This window comes from Procambarus clarkii, chromosome 11 (genome assembly GCF_040958095.1).
Source record: "Procambarus clarkii isolate CNS0578487 chromosome 11, FALCON_Pclarkii_2.0, whole genome shotgun sequence".
NCBI classification, from domain to species: domain Eukaryota; kingdom Metazoa; phylum Arthropoda; class Malacostraca; order Decapoda; family Cambaridae; genus Procambarus; species Procambarus clarkii.
Window position 1 is genome coordinate 48,036,723 of NC_091160.1, and position 12,175 is coordinate 48,048,897.

Here is a 12,175-nt window from a genome sequence, read left to right on the forward strand (position 1 = left end):
CACTGAGCACAATCAAAGTCTGATTATGGTCTGTCTTCATGGCTACCGGCTTTCCTTCTCTGTTTCTTTGCCTCTGATTTCTTGGCAAGTGACTCTTCGAACTTGGAGAGACCTCTGTGAACAGATTGCCACCAGGCTGAACGGTCTGCGGCCAGTGTTTCCCCCGTAACAAGGTCGAGGTCCATGGCTTTCAGGTCCCTCTTGCTTACATCTTTGTACAGTAGCTGCGGTTTGCCTGTTGGATGCTTTACCTGCGTCAGCTCTCCATACAGGAGATCCTAGGAGGATCCTGTTGTCGCCCATTCCCTCCACGTGCCCGAGCCAGCGCATTCATCTCTGCTTCAGCATTGTGTACATGCTGGTGATTCTAGCTCTCCTTACGACGCTGTTGTTTGTCACCTTGTCCTGCCAGGTGATGTCCAAGATGTGTCGAAGGCAGCGCATGTGGTAGGCATTCAGCTGATACATCAAAAACCGCCAATCGAGTAGAAGACTTAAAACCGGTAGACTGTCGCTTCCCGTGTTGGTTCGAAGCTGTGAGGCGAGGCTGATGTGTCCTCTCCAGGGCGCAAAGCCTGGGTAGGTAGATATGGAGGAACTGTTACCCATTCAGCACCCCCCCCCCTCTTTCCACGTTGCTGAAATTATCCAATGGAAAGGTAAATGCCAATACACATGGTACGTATGCTATTAAGCCTAAAGTTTAGCATCTAGATCTTTTCTTTTCTATTTTCTCCTATAATCGGAAAATGTATTTTCTGTAACTTGATATGAATTTTAAACATTCTTAAAGACGAGTTTTTTATAAGGAGGAGATGAGGCGTTATTCTAGAAACAAAGTTTAGCAAACTGCCGCTTGCCAAGTTGGATCATAGGGTGAGAGGGTTCTTCACATTTGCTTAAAAACACATTGGATAAATTTTGATTCAGAAAAGGCCTGGGGTAAATACTGGCTTGGGAATAATGTCGACAAAAATATATGAAATAAATTGTGGAATCACTGGAATGTTTCAAGCTCAGGTTAGACATACATATTTAAATTAATTTTTGAGGATATAAATAGCAGCTGCCTCGTATGTGGAAGTGATGCATAGCAACATGTTCACCCTCAATCTATCGTCGTCGCCCCTAAATCAACACAACAACAACAACACTCTCAATCTGTTATAACTTACCAAAGGCGTCTTAATCATTATCTCAGTGACAGGTGCAGAATTTCCGAGTTATATGTAAATATTACATATTACAGAATATGTAAAATAAATATATATATATTCATATTGGAGTTTTTCAAATCACAATTGCATGGAAAAAGTTATATGTACAAGCTGAAAATAAGTTTGCAAGCACATGAAGCAACATGATAACAAAAACTGCAAAGCCTTTTTTCCAATTCGAGCATAAGAACATAAGAATTGCAGAACCTGCAGAAGGCCCTTTGACCCCTCCAAGACAGCTCATATATATAGCCACGTAAACTCATTCATATATATGTCTAACCTTTGCTTTAAATAATCCAGCTACCCTGCGTCTATTATGTTACCCAGTAATCTGTTCCGGAAATCAACAACTCTGTTTCCAAACCACTGTTTACCCTAATTTAAACGTATCCAGTTTGTATGGATTATTTCGTGTTAATATTCCTGACATATTCAGGGATATTAATGATATATCCCCGTTAATATCCTAACTGTTACACCTTCCTCTCCCTCCCCCTTCCCACCCCCATTTGTACACTTCAGTCATGTCACTGTTTATTCTTCGGGTTCCTAAACAATGTAAATAACGCTTGCATTATATCTCAACATAAGGACGTTTTCTAATTCTTGGGATTAATTTATTATTATTATCTTGGGATTATAAGTCTTGGGATTATCCTTTTCTGTACATGATCAAGAGACCGTTTAAAGGTTCCATTGTTGTTTGACCATGTTGTGGTGTAGTGGTATAGGGTGCTGGCTTTGGAGTACCAAGTGTACAGGTTCGAATCCTCCTCATTGCTCCTATTGATTTGCTCAGAGAGTAATGTCCAGTCAGTATTGTGGTATCTAAAACTGAACTAAAAATCTAACTGAAACCTAACAAGGGCAAGGAAAAGTTTATCAATAAAATTAGATGTTTTATTACTAATGCTTCAAAGACAGTCCCGAGATGCGAGTTTGCCGCATTTCAAACATTTTACATTTATTTCTTATATAGCCCAGCCAGGGCGGCATTATCCGGTGCATCGGAAAAACAAATGCAACAAATTCTATTACCGATAGTATGATTGTTATAGGTTATGAAAATGGCATTTACCCTCAGAATATCCCGGAAGAAAAAAATAAAAATATTTGAATACACCAAAACAAAATTATGACAAAATAATATTTTGCTGTTCGTGCCTCCTCGTCGTGAACGCATCCATGTTGCCGCCATCTGACAGGACCCAAGCAACGTTTCACTCCACCCTGGAGCCTTATGGCAATGCATTACTTCCAGTCGTTGTTAGCATACTTGTCTGGAGGATGTCAAACTGAGCGCCATATTGGGGTCTACAACGGCTTGGCGGGCAGATGAGTCCTGGGGAAGCACCCAGTTCTTACTTTTCCCAGGTTGATAGTGAAGTCCTTCCGATGACTGTGCCTGTCTATTGCAGACCGCGTTGTGCCTTTTTTAGGATGGTGACCTCTCCATTTAAGGTCACTACACTTGATAGATCCGAAAGAATATTAAATAATAATGGACTGAGGATCACACCCTGTAGGATCCCACGAGTGATTTGGGGGCCCAGGTAAGGGTCATACTTCCATGAAGAAACAGTGCCCATCGAGGTAGTTCTTGGAGAACCGCTGAATAGAATTTCATTTCAAGAGTCAAGAGTTAAACTTTCATGTCCATAAATGCCACTAAGTGAACACTGGTCATTAAAGACAAAGTCATAATACGATGTTCTACAATGAAGAGACAGTTCGCCGTGTTCCTCTTCTGGTGTAATCCACAGAAGCTCTTTGACAGGAGGCCGGAGTATTCCAGCAAACATTGTTGGGCAAATTGCTTTACTGGTTTTCCAAAGCCAGACAGCTGAAGAGACGGTAAGAGAGTTTTATAAGGCCAGAAGAAGGGTTCGTATAGGCATCGGTGTTCGAAGAAGGAATTTGTTCGGTAGGCCGTCCATGCCGGATGCCGTGCCAGTCCAGATGAGCGTCAGTGTCTCCTCCAATTCTCTGATCATAAATGTCAGTCGAGCCCCCCGGTAATGCAGGACCCTCCTAGCAACAATCCCAGTGCCAAGGGTCGATGGACAATCCAGATGATAAGTTTAAAGTTTTGTAATCATCTAAAAAAAATGCAGCTTTTTCCTCCCAAGGTGATTTTCCCGCAAGCATATCATGAAGGAATGAAGGCCATGATAAGAGTTTGTCATCTTGTGTAAACAAGCACCGCGACTATGCCTAACGTTTTGCTTATAGGCTGACCTGGTTACTTCTGGAATTCGGTCTGCTGAACCTGTTTCATTGCTTATACCGCTTGCCGGCATTCGGGGGTCCACCAGGACTTGTTTTAAGGGAGTACATTAGTGCCTTAGACCTGACAAGCCAGAAGGTGGAAATGCTGAGAACCTTTTCTCCTAGCTTCGTTACCCATATTCCAAGATAATTCACCTCAGTCTGTTCGTGGCCCGGGCGTGACGCAGGACGCCTTCCGATAACAGGCCCACAGATCGTGGACCTGTTTTAATCTTCAAATTCATTTGCGTAACAATGTGAGGTCTGAGAAGTCGTGGAGGAAGCGGACGAGGGTGTGGTCAGAAGAGTGATGAACGTGAGTCGGATGTCCCGGCCACCAATACGAATGTCAGACATTAAAATCTCCCATAACAAGACAGGGCTCCGAGATTTTGATGATATAATGGGCAAACTCCTGATGTTACTGCCTTAATAGGGGATGTACGTGACACTGAGTGTTCCCACAACACTCACACTGCCATGAATGTTGTGTTGATTTAGGGGCGACGACGATCGTGGGATCATAATGCCATGAATGTCAAGGGTCTTTCGGGCTGTAAGCCAACGGTATCAGTCTATTGAAGAAAAATACGTTTTCTTTAATCAAGTGGTAAACACAAAGAACTCCTTATCAGAAGATGTATTCTGAGGGTAACACTGCCTTTACGCTAACGGACTACAAAATAACTTTTCTTCAAATTTTCATCAAGCGTTATTACCTCGACCATAGTCTTTCAATATACTAATAATTTCAATTGGCTTCAATGCTGCTGATTTACGTATTTTATATTACCAAAAAATACAGTTACATAAGATTACACGATAATAACATATTTTTTACGACATTAATCAACCCATCACGACCTTATCTGCATTTCATAACACGATGAACAATACTCCAAGGAGCTCTAGAGAAGATAATATCTAAATACTTGAATGCATAATACCTTAATTAATACTCTTAGCCATGCACTAATCTAAACCGGGAGTATCCAAGAGAGTTCTGTACTCCTCCGTCTCGGACAGCAAACACCAGAAAAGGTAGTCCTTCGACCCTACTTCTTGGTGACTCAGCGCAGTAGGTCCAGATTATTGGCTTCAGAGACTGGTGAGACCTGGCCGGTGCACCTTGTCTCGCTGGGTGATACCTCAGCCTGTCCTAAGGTTTCCTAACGTCAAGAAGCTGTTGTACTGAAGTGTCTTTATCTTAACTTACTAGAGGACCCAAAACACAAAAGGGGACATTATGTCAATTTCGCGAGCTGCTATCATTTTCTAGTACGTCGACTTTTGGCCGTTGGTAAAGTATACGTCAAAATGCAACACTCTATTAGAAGGACGAGATGGATAAGGCCTGTTGTTTCTCAGTCTTTAGCAAAACTTCAGAGAAAAGATTTGAGATAAAGTTGGCGGGGCAACCCAAATGGTGAATGATCTAATTATCATGTTTGCGGTAATACTTTGTAGGGATATTGCTTCGGAACTTGTAGTTTGGTTCATTATGGGTGCAGTAAACCTCTGTACTTCTTTCGTCCTCTGTGGTGTAGGTAAAGGAACCAATAATATTAGTAATGGAGGTAGTGAAGGCAACGAGCTCTCAGCGACCCTTTCGACTATCTCTTACAAGACTGAGAAGCACCATGTGGCCAGACATATTTTTCCCCTTTTTAATAGATCATATCTCAACCCGTTCTCTCAAATAATACACCGTTTTCTATAATCCCAAACTGTCAAAAATGGGGTACTATGACAAGTTTCCGCACACAAATGTTCACGTTTTTTATGCTTATACTCACGACACCTGTCAAAACATGACGAGCTCCTCTGGAATTAGATAATCACAGCGCCAAGGAAGAAAAATGTCCAAACAACACAAACGAATGCAATATATTGAGTATCTTTTAAAGGACAGGCTCTCATCACCCTGTCCTCTCGAGTGCTCACAACATCACTAAAGTGATGTACTAAATTAACCTTTAACTTTAGAAAAATTATATTTTTGAACGACTAAACTGCTGAAAATGAATTTTCTAAGAAATTATACTCAGCAATGTTTGTTGAGTTGGTTGTGTTTGAGCGTTTGAGAGGAATGCAAGGAGCTGTAGTGACTGATATTGATGGTTTAGGTTTTAAAGAAACAAGAGTGAGAGGAAGTGAGAGCGAAGAGTGAAGTAGTGTGAAGGATTTAAGAACAAGAGTGAGAGAGAGAACATAAGAAAGGGATTGTCTATAAACGAATGAGAGAGGTATGTAGCGACGAATTACTTCTTGTAGCTCGACTCAATGAGCTTGAGAGTGACCTTAAAGCTCTGAAGAATGGAAGGTGCTGTGGAGAGTGTAGTTAAATATATTCGTTGGTAGATGAGAGAGCGGTACGTTACCAATAGGCTACGGAATAATTGTTATGATGGGTTATTTATATGGTAATGTATGATACTGTAACTATCAGGAGAAAGCAGAAAGCCATTATGATAGCAATGTCGCAGTATAGCAATAGCTGAAGTAGTATTTATAATCAAAAGTTGTCCTTAATGTGGCAGTAATAACGCTAAGGGTGCAGTAAAGCACGAGGAGAAGTAAAATCAAATAAAATAAAAAACTTTATTCATATTTAGTTGTACATTTATAAGAGTTTACATATAATTACAATATATTATGCAGACGAGGATTCACAATAACTTGGCTGAAGAATGTTGACCAAACCTCACTCTAGAAATTAAATAGACGACGACGTTTCGATCCATACTGGACCATTATCAAGTCGATTGATAATGCAGTACAATACATTATTTACAGAGAGAGAGAGAGAGAGTGAGAGAGAGAGAGTGAGAGAGAGAGAGAGAGAGAGAGAGTGAGCGACAGAGAGAGAGTGAGAGAGAGAGAGAGAGAGAGAGAGAGAGAGAGAGAGAGAGAGAGAGAGAGAGAGAGAGAGAGAGAGAGAGAGAGAGAGAGAGAGAGAGAGAGAGAGAGAGAGAGAGAGAGAGAGTGAGAGAGAGAGAGTGAGAGAGATAGAGAGAGAGAGAGAGAGAGAGAGAGAGAGAGAGAGAGAGAGAGAGAGAGAGAGAGAGAGAGAGAGAGAGAGAGAGAGAGAGAGAATGAGAGAGAGAGAGTGAGAGAGAGAGAGAGAGAGAGAGAGAGAGAGAGAGAGAGAGAGAGAGAGAGAGAGAGAGAGAGAGAGAGAGAGAGAGAGAGAGAGAGAGAGAGAGAGAGAGAGAGAGTGAGAGAGAGAGTGAGAGAGAGAGAGAGAGAGAGAGACTTGGTGGGCTGATATTACTCTAGACCTGTTCCCTGAAGCCCACATCAAGAGGATAACATAATCGGCATATGCCAGGTTGGCCAACATAAGAACGGCTTTTAGAAACTTGTGTAAGGTATCATTCAGAATCTTTTATGTCACGTGTCTCAGACCAATCCTGGAGTATGCAGCTCCAGCGTGGAGTCCATATCTCATCAAACATAAAACTAAATTAGAGAAGGTTCAGAGGTTTGCCACCAGACTAGTGCCCGAACTGAGGGACATGAGCTATGAGGAGAGACTACTGGAATTAAACCTCACGTACCTGGAAGACAGGGGAGTTAGGGGGGACATGATCAATACATACTTGATTCTCAGAGGAATTAAAAAAGTAGACAAAGACAGTATTTTTAACACAAGGGGAACACACACTAGGTGACACAGGTGGAAATGGAGAGTCAAATGAGCCATGAAGACATTAGAAATAATCTTTTTATTGTCAGAGTAGTTAATAAATGGAATGTATTAGGTAGTGATGTGGTGGAGGAAGACTCCAAACACAGTTTCAAATGTAGATATGATAGAGCCCAATAAGCTCAGAAACCTGTACACCTGCTGATTGACGGTTGAGAGGCGGAACCAAGGAGCCGAAGCTCAACCTCCGCAAGCACAACTGGTGAGTACAGTTTGGTACTGCACCACAAGATTCAATGTGAGACAACATAACTTGGTACTATGTAGTTTTACCCGACAACATAGAATGCCGTATTACACAACAACATATAATGTGACACTATATAACAAAACACACACTATAACATTATACCATAAAAGTGTTCAGTGTGACCTTACATAACGTGATACAGTGTTACAATACACAAAAAGATTTTACACTTGCAAGAGATTGATAACAATACCACCTTTTTTCATAGCAGCTCTGTCAACATAAAAGAACTTATATCCACGGAGCTGGTATTCGCCCAGTAGGTCTCTTGAGTATTCAGTCAGGTTTCAGTGAGGGGTATTATCGTAAATTTTTCGGTAGGCAAAATTACTCTGAGATCATCCTTCTTATTCCTCACATTTTTATACTTTGTATAGTATTGCTGTTGACATTACTATTTTATCTCCTTATTAGGAATTGTGCATTATTTCTTATCGATGGGTAAAAACCATATTTTAACCTCTTTTTAAGGTTTCCTTATTTTGCAGTTATTTATATCCATATAGCTAATAAACCTTTAAATTCTCACACAATTTCCTGCAATGAGTTTGTATTCCTCTCATCACCTCGTTAGAGAGATGAACGCCATCTCTTGCATACATGGTGAGCTTGCCAATGTAAGAGTACCAGTAATACATGAATGATATTGTATTATTCATACAATACTTTTCAAGACACTGAGTTCTTATCAGTCACACTCGACATCTGCTGGCTGTCAACTTTTAACCTTGGGAGAACGCCACACATGACCGAGACCTTTACTGATTCCTTATCATATCTAGTGCAACTTTATAATTTTCCAACTACCCCTCGATCACAGCATTAGAAATATAGTTTCCAAGTACAGAGAGGAAAATACTGAGCTGATTCACTAACCCTATATTCCTTATTTTAACCACTATGTCTTCCACTCTTGCACCCGGAGAACGTTCCCTAACTCCATTTCATGCATCCAGGAAAAGAGAGTTCTATCACTATAGCTTTCATACCTAATCAATGTAAGCTTTCCTGCCTAGTCAATGTACGGCGTTCCTAGTACTGTGGGGCACTGGAAGGAGAAGGGCTGAGTTGGGCAGAACATGACAGAGCAGAGCAGAGCAGGGCAGAACAGGACAGGGCAGAGCAGAGCAGCACGACGGAGCCCGGACTCAAATGAGGTGATTTGATAAAATGCTATGCCCAAGATTACCATCCGAGTGCCGGCGGGGAAGTGGTTCATATAGCCTCGGCTATCACTTCCTTTTGTCCGGTCGTGATGGTCAAGCGGATTAAGGCGTCCCTGTACATACCAGTTGTGGGAGTATGGGTTCGAGTCACTTCTGGGGTGTGAGTTTTCAGTTGTATATAGTCCTGGGGACCATTCAGGCTTGTTTGCATTTGTGTTCCTCACGTGTGCCCCAAAGAATGAGGTGATTTGATAAAATGCTATGCCCAAGATTACCATCCGAGTGCCGGCGGGGAAGTGGTTCATATAGCCTCGGCTATCACTTCCTTTTGTCCGGTCGTGATGGTCAAGCGGATTAAGGCGTCCCTGTACATACCAGTTGTGGGAGTATGGGTTCGAGTCACTTCTGGGGTGTGAGTTTTCAGTTGTATATAGTCCTGGGGACCATTCAGGCTTGTTTGCATTTGTGTTCCTCACGTGTGCCCCAAAGAATGAGGTGATTTGATAAAATGCTATGCCCAAGATTACCATCCGAGTGCCGGCGGGGAAGTGGTTCATATAGCCTCGGCTATCACTTCCTTTTGTCCGGTCGTGATGGTCAAGCGGATTAAGGCGTCCCTGTACATACCAGTTGTGGGAGTATGGGTTCGAGTCACTTCTGGGGTGTGAGTTTTCAGTTGTATATAGTCCTGGGGACCATTCAGGCTTGTTTGCATTTGTGTTCCTCACGTGTGCCCCAAAGAATGAGGTGATTTGATAAAATGCTATGCCCAAGATTACCATCCGAGTGCCGGCGGGGAAGTGGTTCATATAGCCTCGGCTATCACTTCCTTTTGTCCGGTCGTGATGGTCAAGCGGATTAAGGCGTCCCAGTACATACCAGTTGTGGGAGTATGGGTTCGAGTCACTTCTGGGGTGTGAGTTTTCAGTTGTATATAGTCCTGGGGACCATTCAGGCTTGTTTGCATTTGTGTTCCTCACGTGTGCCCCAAAGAATGAGGTGATTTGATAAAATGCTATGCCCAAGATTACCATCCGAGTGCCGGCGGGGAAGTGGTTCATATAGCCTCGGCTATCACTTCCTTTTGTCCGGTCGTGATGGTCAAGCGGATTAAGGCGTCCCTGTACATACCAGTTGTGGGAGTATTGGTTCGAGTCACTTCTGGGGTGTGAGTTTTCAGTTGTATATAGTCCTGGGGACCATTCAGGCTTGTTTGCATTTGTGTTCCTCACGTGTGCCCCAAAGAATGAGGTGATTTGATAAAATGCTATGCCCAAGATTACCATCCGAGTGCCGGCGGGGAAGTGGTTCATATAGCCTCGGCTATCACTTCCTTTTGTCCGGTCGTGATGGTCAAGCGGATTAAGGCGTCCCTGTACATACCAGTTGTGGGAGTATGGGTTCGAGTCACTTCTGGGGTGTGAGTTTTCAGTTGTATATAGTCCTGGGGACCATTCAGGCTTGTTTGCATTTGTGTTCCTCACGTGTGCCCCAAAGAATGAGGTGATTTGATAAAATGCTATGCCCAAGATTACCATCCGAGTGCCGGCGGGGAAGTGGTTCATATAGCCTCGGCTATCACTTCCTTTTGTCCGGTCGTGATGGTCAAGCGGATTAAGGCGTCCCTGTACATACCAGTTGTGGGAGTATGGGTTCGAGTCACTTCTGGGGTGTGAGTTTTCAGTTGTATATAGTCCTGGGGACCATTCAGGCTTGTTTGCATTTGTGTTCCTCACGTGTGCCCCAAAGAATGAGGTGATTTGATAAAATGCTATGCCCAAGATTACCATCCGAGTGCCGGCGGGGAAGTGGTTCATATAGCCTCGGCTATCACTTCCTTTTGTCCGGTCGTGATGGTCAAGCGGATTAAGGCGTCCCTGTACATACCAGTTGTGGGAGTATGGGTTCGAGTCACTTCTGGGGTGTGAGTTTTCAGTTGTATATAGTCCTGGGGACCATTCAGGCTTGTTTGCATTTGTGTTCCTCACGTGTGCCCCAAAGAATGAGGTGATTTGATAAAATGCTATGCCCAAGATTACCATCCGAGTGCCGGCGGGGAAGTGGTTCATATAGCCTCGGCTATCACTTCCTTTTGTCCGGTCGTGATGGTCAAGCGGATTAAGGCGTCCCTGTACATACCACTTGTGGGAGTATGGGTTCGAGTCACTTCTGGGGTGTGAGTTTTCAGTTGTATATAGTCCTGGGGACCATTCAGGCTTGTTTGCATTTGTGTTCCTCACGTGTGCCCCAAAGAATGAGGTGATTTGATAAAATGCTATGCCCAAGATTACCATCCGAGTGCCGGCGGGGAAGTGGTTCATATAGCCTCGGCTATCACTTCCTTTTGTCCGGTCGTGATGGTCAAGCGGATTAAGGCGTCCCTGTACATACCAGTTGTGGGAGTATGGGTTCGAGTCACTTCTGGGGTGTGAGTTTTCAGTTGTATATAGTCCTGGGGACCATTCAGGCTTGTTTGCATTTGTGTTCCTCACGTGTGCCCCAAAGAATGAGGTGATTTGATAAAATGCTATGCCCAAGATTACCATCCGAGTGCCGGCGGGGAAGTGGTTCATATAGCCTCGGCTATCACTTCCTTTTGTCCGGTCGTGATGGTCAAGCGGATTAAGGCGTCCCTGTACATACCAGTTGTGGGAGTATGGGTTCGAGTCACTTCTGGGGTGTGAGTTTTCAGTTGTATATAGTCCTGGGGACCATTCAGGCTTGTTTGCATTTGTGTTCCTCACGTGTGCCCCAAAGAATGAGGTGATTTGATAAAATGCTATGCCCAAGATTACCATCCGAGTGCCGGCGGGGAAGTGGTTCATATAGCCTCGGCTATCACTTCCTTTTGTCCGGTCGTGATGGTCAAGCGGATTAAGGCGTCCCTGTACATACCAGTTGTGGGAGTATGGGTTCGAGTCACTTCTGGGGTGTGAGTTTTCAGTTGTATATAGTCCTGGGGACCATTCAGGCTTGTTTGCATTTGTGTTCCTCACGTGTGCCCCAAAGAATGAGGTGATTTGATAAAATGCTATGCCCAAGATTACCATCCGAGTGCCGGCGGGGAAGTGGTTCATATAGCCTCGGCTATCACTTCCTTTTGTCCGGTCGTGATGGTCAAGCGGATTAAGGCGTCCCTGTACATACCAGTTGTGGGAGTATGGGTTCGAGTCACTTCTGGGGTGTGAGTTTTCAGTTATATATATATATATATATATATATATATATATATATATATATATATATTAGTATATTTTGGTAGCAGTCTTTCCTGTAGACATATTTTATTAAATATGACCGAAAAAGTAAGATTAATAATTCTAACACGAATTTTCTCAATCTTTCGTACATTATGCTTCACTGTTGGAGGTAAATCAAAAATCACTTCTCCAAAATTCATTTTTATTTCTAGTCTGACGCGACACGGGCGCGTTTCGTAAAACTTATTACATTTTCAAAGACTTCACAAATACACAACTGATTAGAACTTGCGTTTCCCTGATTTTATATCTACATTTGAGTGAGGTGGGAAGGGCGATGTGGCATTACATTTGAGTAAGGT